This window comes from Dermacentor variabilis, chromosome 2 (genome assembly GCF_050947875.1).
Source record: "Dermacentor variabilis isolate Ectoservices chromosome 2, ASM5094787v1, whole genome shotgun sequence".
In the NCBI taxonomy this organism is placed as follows: domain Eukaryota; kingdom Metazoa; phylum Arthropoda; class Arachnida; order Ixodida; family Ixodidae; genus Dermacentor; species Dermacentor variabilis.
The window spans coordinates 62,372,789-62,385,460 of record NC_134569.1 but is presented as its reverse complement, the minus strand read 5'-3'; the positions used below and the strand labels follow the sequence as shown (position 1 = coordinate 62,385,460).

General features: G+C 47.7%; 1 non-coding gene across 1 annotated transcript; it reads right to left on the bottom strand.

The window, feature by feature from the left end:
* Positions 1 to 241: 241 nt before the first annotated feature.
* Positions 242 to 323, bottom strand: TRNAS-GCU (transfer RNA serine (anticodon GCU)). Its single transcript has one exon. It is a non-coding gene; the product is annotated as a tRNA-Ser (tRNA).
* Between the last annotated feature and the right edge of the window lie 12,349 nt (positions 324 to 12,672).

The following is a 12,672-nucleotide window of genomic DNA, read 5'->3' as shown; positions in this document are numbered from 1 at the left end:
CACGAGATAATTTGCCCAATACCGATTCTATGTGCATGTCCCAAAGCATATTTTGTGAGAAAATAACGCCAAGTATTTTAAAACTATCTACTATTTCTTGCATTCGAAACATTAAACATTTGCCCACCCCTTCAAAAACAAAAACGAATTCGTTATCGCATACAACTTCCGTTCTAACCTCTGCAAGTGCTCGTTTAAAAAAAAAAAGTAAATGGTGACATATCGAGGAAAAAAAAGTTACCGACGAAGATGGGATTCGAACCCACGCGGGCAGAGCCCAATGGATTAGCAGTCCATCGCCTTAACCTCTCGGCCACCTCGTCTTACAAGCGACGCGCTTTGCAACTCTGTGTGAAGCGCGCCTCAAAATGGGAGAGCTGCTTCGATTCTCTCGGAGCGTGCTCAATCATGCGATGACTACTGAATGTACATGGTACTCGGAAATAAAAGTGATCCAGTTGTTGCGGCCTTTACCTACTGCACAATACAGCATCTGAGCTACCGAATTCGTTTATTTTTTCGTGTCCGCAAAGTTACACGATCCAGTTGTTACGCGTCAAATAAATGGTATCCTTTTTCCTTAGAATCAAGAGTAGCCCGATATTATTTCAAACACCTTTTTTCAATGTCTGGATTCGATCATCTTGGCTTCTGCCTAAATATGCGTGCCATAGTGCAGTGCGAGATGAAACAAAACAACTGTGAAGGACTGAATACTCATCGGCTGGGCGAACAGATGGCACGGTGGCAAGCGCGCTCCTACAATTGAAATTAGACATGCAACAACACATAGCTCAGACAATGCGAACTTCTTTTTTCTTGAGAACCGCTTACTTTATGACTGGTTCACGCGCAGAACAAGCCTGTCCAAGTCGTCGTGCAAGTCCAAGGCTTCCTTCCATTTCTTCCAGTGAGGTTCTGTAGTCAGGGCAACCGCACGGTTTGCCGTTTCCAGCAAGGCGTCGCAGTAGACTCCGAAAGGCAGGTCGCAAAAAACTACGACGTCCCACTTGTAGTGCCGCAACGTCGGTATGTCTGCCGTTGTCGCCACGAAGACAAACATTGGCATGATATCCACGTCTTCAAGCTCTTCGGCAACCTCCACCGATTGCCGGCTTAGGAGCCACCGCCTCAGATCCCGTTGAGAAGCCACGGTGGACGTGAGGGCCAGCGTCTTGCCATGGGCGTTGTCCAGAAGAGCGTCACGCTTCAGCTTGGTCATGAGTTTCTGGCACTGCGCCAAAAATTCTTGCAGCTCTGCCCGAGGATTGGCTACGTCCATCTTCTTGGCTAAGCAGCAAGCCGCCACGATGCCTCGCTCACGCAGAGTCGCGCCCACTTCTTGCACTTCCGGGTCGTCAGAGCTGGACACAATGCTGCCGACTTGCGCCGACCAGTCCATCTCGAGCAAGCAGACCTCGAGGGCAGCCTCCTTGGCGTGCGGTCTCACGGGCGTCGCGAGACAGCATGTCAACTTGAGTGGTGTCCTCAGCCGTTCCAAATCGCTTTCGAGGCCATCTAGACTGCAGACCTGCAGTTCATCGGCGAGTGCTAACAGCCACGTTCCGGAAGAACTCCTGTTCTGTCCAGAAACTTTCTGGAAGCACGGCACGATCTTGCGGTAGGCGTGACCAGGATCCAAGTAGTGCTCGAAGTCGCGCAGGACTAGAACGCTAACGTCGGCCCTGTTGACGAAGCCATTCGCAAGGAGGGACCACAGCACGTCGGGTTCCACCAAGCACACGCATTTGTCCGCTTCTCGAGGCCAAGACGACGCGCAAGGCACGACGCGGACGTCGGCTGCCAGCAGTATCCGCAGGTAGTCCAAGAAGTAGTCGTCCTCGGCGATGCGCTGGCCTACAATGACGGCGAGCGAGGACATTTTTTCTCGTATTACAGTCAGGCACAGCTGTCGCCTCAGCTCCGGGGGTCCGAGGGCTACCACGCAGTCTTCGGCAACGACTCTCGTTGTGAGCTCGACTTCGCGAGGGCTAGGCACGTACCGGTCGTTCTCGTCCAACGTGGGCTCGTCTCGCGTCGGTTCGAGTGCCGCGAGGCGCTGCAAGAACTCGGTGCACACAGCGGCCCGAGGGTCGCCCATCTCCGCCATGCTGAACGAACGCCTTCCTGCTGAGTTTACCTTCTGTCCGGCCCTCGCGATGGCTTCGAGTGCCGCTTCGGTTCGGGTTCAGTGCCGGAGAGAGGGCGATGCAAAATTTTGATCACTGCGCTGACCACGCGCTGAGGTTCTACAAAAAGCATGCCGGGGCACCGTGCGCGCGGAGCGCGTGATGTAAAGCGGCCACTTCGTGAAAGAAGAGGAAGCGCGAAGAAAATAACCAGGAAGGTTACGATTGACGCAATGCGCGCCAAGCGTGCATCTTCGCAAGCATCGATATTCATTTGTCTTATTATCCCTTATATTTGGGGCTTCATTGTGTCTGTATTTTTCAGTAATTCACGATTTTTTATCCATCAATTTTGATCAATCCGTCGGCATGTGGTGGTGTCAAAGAAGATGCCACGCCGCTTGAATTGATTAATGGCCGACCTTTCATTTGTGTTTCGTTTAAATATGCCACATTTCCTTCTATTTGTGCTATACGAGTCTTTGCAAAATAATTCAGAGTGGGAATTAATGTGCATTCCTACAAAAGAAACTGCGCTACTTGCAACGTACGAAATTTGAAGCCCATGGGAGAGAAAATACAGTTAAGAGGGCAGCACCAGTGCGGCCGGCAATATTTTTATATAGGCAACCGCGTTCACGTGGGCTCGCCCACACGTTGCAGGTTAGCGATTGCCAACCAAGAGCGGCGATCCAAATATGCGCCTGTTCCGTTTGCGTCGGCGCCGGTGTTCGTCCCATTGTGGAGATGACTGACAGCTCAAGACTGAGGATGGCACTTGAGTCATTCCACTAGTCATGCGTGCAAGCGTTGTTAAGAATTGACCGATATGCGAGCGATGGCTAACGGATGACGCATTTCGCAAGATGCTTTACAATGTGGGCATTAAAACAGGCCTGTATGTTTTTATCTCATTTCCACATTATGCCCATACGAAAAAGAGAAGGAAAAAAAAAATCAGGCCTCAAGGCGCTCAGGCAACAAGTGTGCACGCACGTGCGCGTACGCAAATGTGCGCAGAGGTTCGCGTGAGTAAATTCAAAAACATATAATTTTAGGGGGAGTTAAATAAATGCTACATGTGCGATGGTAGACATAGACTATAAATGTCCGTTAAATTATACGTGTCCTAAGCTGTGACGCTGATTCTTAAGTTAAGCCGCGCAGAGCCAGGAAATGTCATGAGTGTCATGGTTGCCAAGAGAAAAAGAAATCGTCGCGATGCGAGCACGCACCATGCAATTGACGAACATGTCCCGAATTTTCGCATGTAAGAGCCCCGGCACATGCCAGCTTATGATTGCGAACCAAAGCGATGAAAAATATAAGCGTCTTCGCAGCACTGACACACACTATGTAAAGCGCGCAGCACCTGTATACCTTCGCATGCTCTTATTGGCTGCGTGAAACACTTATGCATACATAATTACGTCGTTTATGCCACTACTATGTGCATATTGTACCCAGCCTCACTTTCTTTCCTTCTGGTCTCGATAACAATATCCTATATACGGGATGTCTTTCTTTTTTAGACAATACAAATTTTTTGTTTAACAACTATGACCACGAGACACCTGTCGTCTTCGCATAGGAACTCTGCAGTGAGGTGGAAATACTCTGCCGCTGCTTAAGTTACTCTGAAAGTACTAATTAGAAAAATAATGTCAATTAGTTAATTAATTGTCCCCGTCATACATTCTTGCAACAAAATTGATCGAGAACCAACCACCCGAAACGACCATCCTTCCTTGTACGTATAATATAGTTGAATAAACTTTACCCCAACGTCACAGTTACTGTTCGCAATGCAGAGAAACGTCAGTGCTGCGTTCGATTCCTAGCGTATTACCGCCGTAGGCGTGTACTAGACATGCGGGAAATGTGACGCAATGTGCGATTGTTGTGTTCAAGAAGCTTTCGTTCATTCAAGGCCGGCGAGCGCAGAATATATATATATATATATATATATATATATATATATATATATATATATATATATATATGGCGGTTTTGATTTGAGTGTTTGGAGAAAAGGAGGCATATACCATGTTCCATATATATTCATAATATTATGCAATCATTTGAGATATCGTGACCGCTCGCTCACTCAAGATAGGCAGCGTTTGTTAGTTTTATAACTCCTGCATTTATTATTCCTGTTTGTGCAAATTTCGGAGAAAATTGGGTTTAACCCGACTTTAAGGAAACTCATTCGGGGTGCCAAAAAATTGTAATTATTGGGTTTAGCCAAAAGCGAAGGATCCTGCAATAGTAGCCTGCGTTCCACTGGTTCCTATCCAACTCGGTTTTCAGCGATGCGGAGTCCTCTCGAAATTTGCGCCAGAGAAAGGCTGCCCCGGCCGAATGTGTTATCCACTCCCAGAGCAATCGGAATAGCTATAGACGTGATCGAAGTTTCTGTCTGATCTCGATCGCGCTCGCATGATGATGATGATGATGATGATGATGATGATGATGATGATGATGATGATGGTTTATTGACCTACTTTTTGAAATGGGGTGGTGAAAAATAGATGGTTGAAGATGGAGGCGCCTCCTAGCGCTCTGAGCTAGAGAGCGGCACCCCGAAAGTAAAGCAGGCGAAAGTGTTCCGAGAGCTCGATTTCGTTTTTCCATCCAGCCGAATGTACACCCCACCGCGAGTGTGCTTTATAAGGTGCTCGAAAGCGACCGCTCGATTGTAACATAAGTATATATTCGGCCCCAGCGAGAAGGGCGACTGTGTGAGTACTGCTCACAGTTTCATGCTGCCACCTATACTTCCAAGTATATACTAAGCGCGATTTTTGTATGGCGCGTCCGTATTTCACAAGCATACAGCTATGCGCCGGATAATCGTTCGCTTATTCCAGGACACGAAAGAACGCCTTATACCGTCGTTTCATCACCTTGACGCGCCGAAAACGTTGCCGAAGTGCACAAAAACTTATCTAAAAAAATCATTTAACCTATTCAGGACCATTGATAGACGCTAATGCGAAGATACTTATGCAGATCTAACGTTTCAATCTTATAAACGAATCTTCAGGCAACAGGTATGTATAAAAATGTATATACTATATACAACTAATGGCGATGCATACAGTTGCGTTTGCTTTCATCTCATGCGGCGCGAAACCTCATGTAATGTTAATATTCATCCCCCACAGAGGTCGCTACGTTAATATTACGCATTTTTTACATATATAGGCACTCGCGCACAAGCTAATAATAATAATAATAATATTTGGGGTTTTACGTGCCAAAACCACTTTCTGATTATGAGGCACGCCGTAGTGGAGGACTCCGGAAATTTTGACCACCTGGGGTTCTTTAACGTGCACCTAAATCTAAGCACACGGGTGTTTTCGCATTTCGCCCCCATCGAAATGCGGCCGCCGTGGCCGGGATTCGATCCCGCGACCTCGTGCTCAGCAGCCCAACACCATAGCCACTGAGCAACCACGGCGGGTCGCGCACAAGCTAGCTATGCCAAAATGAAAACACACGTTATCGGGCGGTATATTGATTGACCTAGCAGCGGATAGCAACCACCACCAGCAGCAGACACGCCAATCCCTCAAGTGTAGGGGAAGAAAGCTTCTCTTTGAAACTGCTTATTATTATGTCAACGCATTTGCTATGACTTGTCCTTTATAAATACAAAATGTGTAGGACTTGGGTCTGAAAAAAAAAAGATTCGGCAAGCAGACACCACTAACAGTTATTTGTTAAGAACAAGCTGTATATGGTGACACTATACCCCAGCTGGCTGATTAAGGCAGGGCTAATACCCTTAAATATATATAGCATCAACCGCGCATCGATATAAGTGCGGAAAGTGAGCATTTCAAACGCTTTCGAAATAGCTGATGCGCAGAAAAATGAGATGATAAAAAAAAAGAAGTTGACGAACAGTCGAATGAAGCTGGCATGTGCTTTTCCTTTCTTTTCGCTAAATTTAGCTCGGATTTGTGTTATACATACATTTATGTTCTGACTTATTCTTTTATTTTTATTAATATGTACTCGCCAAGTTCTGAACCCGTATGTAAAGAAAAACAAATAAGAAAACGTTTTTACGCTAGAAATGTTCCTTTTCGACCAATCCTGGTGATCGATATTGGGGGCAAGGACTTACGGAGTCGCCATCTGTCGGAAGCGCCTCCCTTGCGTAGTATGAGGGATCACGTGGCGCGCTCTTCATAGGTTTGGCTTACGGCGCTTTATAAAAACACCACGCGGCAGCCGTTCTGTACATTTATGTAAGTACTCTCAAAACGAGGGAACATTATTACTGTCGAGAGAGAGAGAGAGAAACAACGTTATTGAGCCGAGCTCGACATCTTCTTAGACGCCGTCGATGGAAGTGGTTCCCTCTTCACGGGACTGTCAAAATAATCATCTTGGGCAGACTGAAAGCACAGAATCGTTTACAGACGCTATCTCTTTATCGAATATGCACAGTGAAAGTCCCTGCGCGCGGTCGCCGCGATGTAGTCTCCCGAAACGGCTTCTTACCTGAAACGTCGGCAATCGCTGAGCGCGAACTATGTGAAATGTGTTCTTATAGTGGCGGTCTGTATAACCAAATGACGCATAAGAGAACGAAGCTTCAATGCATGCAGCGATCACACGGGTTTGCGGCGACCGACTGCGCGTCTGCATGCATGTCCGCGCACAATGTTTCGCTATCACTGAGCGCGTTTTCGCACCGTGCTGTGAGCTTTAGGCCGCAGATTATGGGCATTGGACAGTATACAAGCAAGCATTGTTGCGTGGACGTTATCAGAGCTGTTCAAACACAGTTTCGTTTTATCAAGGGACTTCGACGCCTACGGCGACTGTGATGTGCCATCGCGACGATTCAATATTTGCTTTTCCTTCTGAATTCTTGGACGTTTCAATATTATTTCTAAAGTTGCGTCGCACTGTATGCAGTCAGCGGGCGGTTTCGCGCTGCTTCTTTTTCGTAATCCAGTGCGTTAGTTCATGACACAAACATGATCATATGCCATGCCTTTATTTATTGTGCTTTTTACCACTCCATTTCCATTCCAGTGAATTTGTCAGTGTCTAGCATCAAGTTCATAGAACAAACCGTCGTGACAATAGTCGGGCAGGGAGCGCGGGCGAACGTCTCAGTGCGCATTTTCTGCTCTCACCGAACATCGCAGTCCTGGCGCCGTAGCAGAAATCTTCCTCGCGTCTGCGCTTGCTGCATACCCGAGTTGTAGCCGATAGCTGTCTGCCGGTTCTAAGTTTCGCGAGCCAAGCTTCACGGAGCTTCTTGTCCTGCGGCTACGTGTGAATAAAGCTGACACTGCGCTCCGTTGCGTACGTCCGGCACTGTGGCACCGAGCAGTAGCCTACCATGATGCACGCCTCCAAAGGCAGCCACTACCTATTATAGCGATTTCAAATGTTGTCAGGGAGACGCCCCAAGGCGGGAAAGCCTCACCACTTAATCAGAACCGCAGCGCAGGTAGGACTTTTAAACTTTCGTTTTCAGCTCGCTTCGGCGCTTCCGAAGCAGACGACGCGGCCACTGTGTCCATGTGATCCCTCATGCTACGTCACGCCGATGGTGGCGCCAGCTTTTCCAGTGGTGGAGCTCGCCCCCAACATAAGGTTAGCGAGAGCAGCCGGCCTATGGCAAAATAACACTTACAAACGAAGAGCTTTGTGAACGGTTTTCTTTTATTTTAATTGTTTAATTCTAACTTCCATATTCTGAACTACTGATTCATTTAATTGGCATTTAATATATTCTATCCTATTAAATAAAATTTGGTATAATGAAACTGAGTTGTAACGAACCAATGGAAATAATGAAATAGTTTCAGCTCCCCTTAAATATAGAAGCACGCTTAAGTCTATACAACAACAGGCCACTGATTGAAAAAGTGTTACTAGGCCAATATCAACGATGGGATCAATCAAGGCTCTCTTAGATATAATCATTCGTATCTATAGGCTGTGAACAGGCCCTTCGTACACTAACGTGCATATAATAGCGCGTCGTATGCCGTCTCTTCTCATAATCATTCCTCATACCCTTCTTTTTCTCCTCTTTTCTTTCCATCCAAGCGTAGTATAGCAGGTTAGAGGACTATAGGTCTCAGGGCGACCTCTACGTTTCCTGAATAAATTTTGCTATCTCTCTTATGCCTTTAACATCTCGTGTTAACGACGCAACATCTTGCTTTAAATGGACATAACGAACCGTCCCGCCTCCCCCCCTTTTTTTTTTTGTGTGTGTGTGGTTCAAAACGAAGCGTTACTGATCATTTTACGCAGATTAGTCTGAAATACGGCGACGCCCAACGACGCTTGTAACTAAATTCGATTCAGCAGATCGAAGTTCCCGCGAGCTATTTCCTACCTTTCACGCACCAAACTTTCCGCGCTGCTGGCTTGACGTCTGTACACACGCACTGAATAGCCGCTGCCGCCTCACACTGTGCTCTGCCAATGCGAACGATCCTCGCAGTCTTCTGCGCTCTGATGCATGTACGGGGTACTGCGCCTCGATTTTCAAACGAGCACGTTGTTTGTGGAACGAAGGCATATACACACCCACTGAGTTAAAGTCGCGCTTGTTGAGCTCGAGTTTGCGGGCATTTCAATGGGGGTCAAAATGCCCCCGTCTATATTGCCCTCACCGGGCATTGGGTGAACCTCAGAACCTCAGGTGGTCTAAATTAATCCGGCATCCCCCTACTATTCGGCGTGCCTCATAACCCAATCTACAGCTGGAACGTAAAACCTCAGAATTTGATTAATGTTAAGGTCTTTATAGATGCGGTATGCATGTTGCACCTTTTAACTTGGGCAGCGAGCGATCATATGCGGCATGCGCAGCCAAGAGGCCATTCTCTTTAAGACTATATTTAATTTCCCATTATTTTCTAGCTTCTTCATTGGCTCAGTGGCAAAGCCGGGACGCAGCTGTCTTCGGGATTGGGCGCTCGGTGTGACCACGAATAAAGAATAGTAAATTAATTAAAATGTTACAAATTACGACTGTACTGCTCGTGTTCAGAGCTATCTTTCGGTTTATCAGCGTTCCTTGAACATAGGGGTGGAGCGCTGCCGAGCCTGCGTGTTTTTTTGCGGAGCCTCCGCGTCTGGTTGCGTGCGGTGGCGAGCGTTGTACACAGAATTGGAGGCTTGCAGCGCTTCGCCGGCACGTCTGCGCAACACCGCCACCTGCTACTTGAGCACGCACGACAACGGCGAAGACGAATTGGCCTTCATAGCGGCGTTAGGTAAGGCCTTCGTATCACTAACCGAAGCTGCGGCAGAAAGGAATCTTTCGCGAGCCTTCAGCGATGCGAAGCGAGCCATTGCGTGGGCTTGCCTTGCAGTGGTTACTAAAAACACTGACCGGCCTCCCCTGGTGGCTAATGTCGCCCATGAGGGCGGATAATCATTATAAACCCATGAGGGCGGATAATCATTATAAAGAAGTAATGGATTTAACGAAGTAATGGATATAACGAAGCAAGTGCGCCCCTTCTCCTTCAACTACGTTATTGCGAGGTCTTGCTGTACTTTGGGCTACCCTATTCTTACCAACAAACCGCCGCTCACCTCCCCCCCCCCCCCCCCGCACCCAAGAACGCGTATGTGCCATTGCCACATAAGGCTCTTCATCTACATGTGCAAGAATGAGCGCTCGAAGCGCAAAGAAACTGTGCCAAGATATAGCAACTATAGAGTGTACACTGTAAAATAATTGACACTCTGGAAAATGAATACAGTTCTGAATATATCTATAACCCATACCCGTACACCCAGAATGGGTGTAAATATGAGAGTTATAGACCAATTTATACCCTTATTCACTTTTAAGGGCGTAACTTATCTTACAGGGCACGGTAAACAAATGAAAAGAATACTAAATTTAGCGTACGGTCTACACTCAATATATATATATATATATATATATATATATATATATATATATATATATATATATATATATATATATATATATATATATATAAAGTTTCTTATTCTATGCATTCGTTTACAGTTTGGCGTACATTTTGGAAACATTCTCTCTTATTATTATTTTTATACGATTTCCCTTTAGGTAAGCGCCAGGATTTAAGGTAGATTCTAGTATATCTGAAAGGCGTATATTCATCGGAAAGAAGATGAAGGCAGCATATCGGAAACAACATTGAGTCTGAGATCGAGAAAAAGGTTTTTATGATAACTGGAGTCGCTGGCCTGGCGAAGTACATAGCTGACTTGCTACTACCCATGATTAAGGTGAATAGTGAAATAAAAAGAATATGCAGTAACATTTTAGAAGCATTAGGTATTTAACAGCGATAAAGTACGCCCAGCCGTGAGGTCGAGGCGGACAGCAGTCATAGTTGTGGTTGGTTACAAATACAAGGTGAGAGACAAGACCTCGCAGCGTATACGGACTATTTTACGGAAGCATTTAAGTGTCGATATATCGTGGGATGTCTACGCTGATGTTTTCTCTCTGCAGCAACCAAATGCACAGCACTGCAGCCGTCTTGCGAACATGAACATTTCTGTACACGCGCGTTCTGTTTTCAGGACCAAACACGTAAATTTGATAAAACAGCGCACGAAACTGAGAAGCTGTCACCTTATAAGCGACGAAAGGTTCTGATAGATGCAATGACCCTAGTTCAGGAGGTGTGTCCAACTATATCGAATGCCACTTATTGAACAAACTTCGCAGTTTAAGATATAACCTCAAAATCCTCGCGTCGATATATACGCAGTCCAACAAATGTTCGTGTCTCGCTCGAGTTCACTTGCATGAAGAAACACTTTTTTTCAGGCCCCCTTGAGTTCGTTGACCTTACGTGAAGCTCGCCAGTATAGGGAAGGCGATGTGAATATGAAACCGGTATGCCGTCCCCGATTAAATAGAGAATCATTTGATGCATGGTTATGTGCTTTCGCTTATATGTGTGGAACAAACTGGCAGTTATTCGGGAAAATATGGCTGACAGTCACCAGCTATAGAGAAATGTTGTGGTGCTTCATGATTCGCAGAGTGACTTAATGCACCTACAGCTGTTGATACCAAATATTAGTTTACGGGCCTTTTATTTTCCCGACAGGAAGCTGTAGCAGTGCCCGAATGACATCTTTCCGTCATTCTGTCGAACTTGACAGTTTCACGCTGAAGATAGTAATGCCTATAGTCTGAGAAGAAGGAAACCCACAGTTCGGGCAAACCGTGGTCATGCATTCTTGTTTCTTACTGATTGCCGTCAAAGTTATCGCAAGTAGTCAAGAACCAAAGCGGGGAAAAAACCCGTAATTAAAAGGGTGGTTGTTGAACCTCCGATGTCTTGACAAGAAAGGCGCCGTATGCAGGGTGGTTCCTCTAATGTGTGTGTGTGTGAGAGATAGAGAGAGAGAGACAGAGAGCATGCACGGGCGCGTATCTGCGCATGCTCCGTCGACGTTTCCGCGAACCTTTTACAATCAACATTTCTGGCGTGTGACTCCGCTGTCTGAGCGGCGCCACGCGTTGACCAACACCGGTGACGCAAGCCCCGCATCAGTGGCCGAGAGGATACTGCGTATACACGAATGCTTGTCTCATCCTTTGCTTCTTTCTCACACCAGATTTATCCGTCTGGCAGGCGTACATATAGCGCGCACTCGGGCGGCAGCCGATGCACCGGAAACGCGGTCCGCGATGAATAAGTGAATCAAGTGAGTGGGCTCCCTTCCCCGGTGCTGTCGGTCGGAAGTCCCGAAGCCTTCTCCGCCGCCGGTCGACGCCGCCGCCGACGCGCTCAACGACGTCGTCTTTCGACGTCTGCGAATGGCTTTCGCGATTTTTACCCTCGCCCGTCAAATCGCGGGCTCGCGAGCGTGTCCCTCCCCCCTCTTTTTGTCGCGCATTCCGCGTCGTTTGCGGGGTGGGTGGGGAGGGGAAACCGAGGGAAGCGATTGTCTTGCAGGAACGAGTGGTGCCGCGTCCCCCCCCCCCCCCTCCTCGAGCAGCTTCCATAATTGAAGGCCCTGCTGCTGCTTATAGTATCATGCGCGCCGCATCACGTGCAGGACAACCCTGGGCAGCGCCTGGCTGGCAGCAGCAGCAGCAGCAGCAGCCGGAGTTGCCGGGGACACACACACGCACACACACATTCGCGAGCAAAGGGGAAGGTAACGGTATGAGGAAAGGTTAAGCGTATACGGCGCTGGCTTTTTGTTGTCGGCTGTTCCACCTCAGCTCTCATTGGAGGGAACAGTGAAGGGGCCGGTATCCTGGGGGGTCCTCGTCGGGCCACCCATAAGCAGGCTACGGCGGCGCGCCTCGCTTCCTATTGGCCGAAGCCCTCCGGAGGTGGGGGGGTGCAAGGGAGGGAGGGAGGGAGAATCGATGAATCTTTTTCGAGTTCGCCGTCTCGTCGTCGTCGCCGTCGGCAGCAGCGGCGGCGCGCGATCGGAGGCGCAAGAGAAAAAGAAAAATAAGAGAAAGGCCAGAGACCAGGTGGGGGGTGTTGCGGGGGCTGGGAAGGGGGGGGGG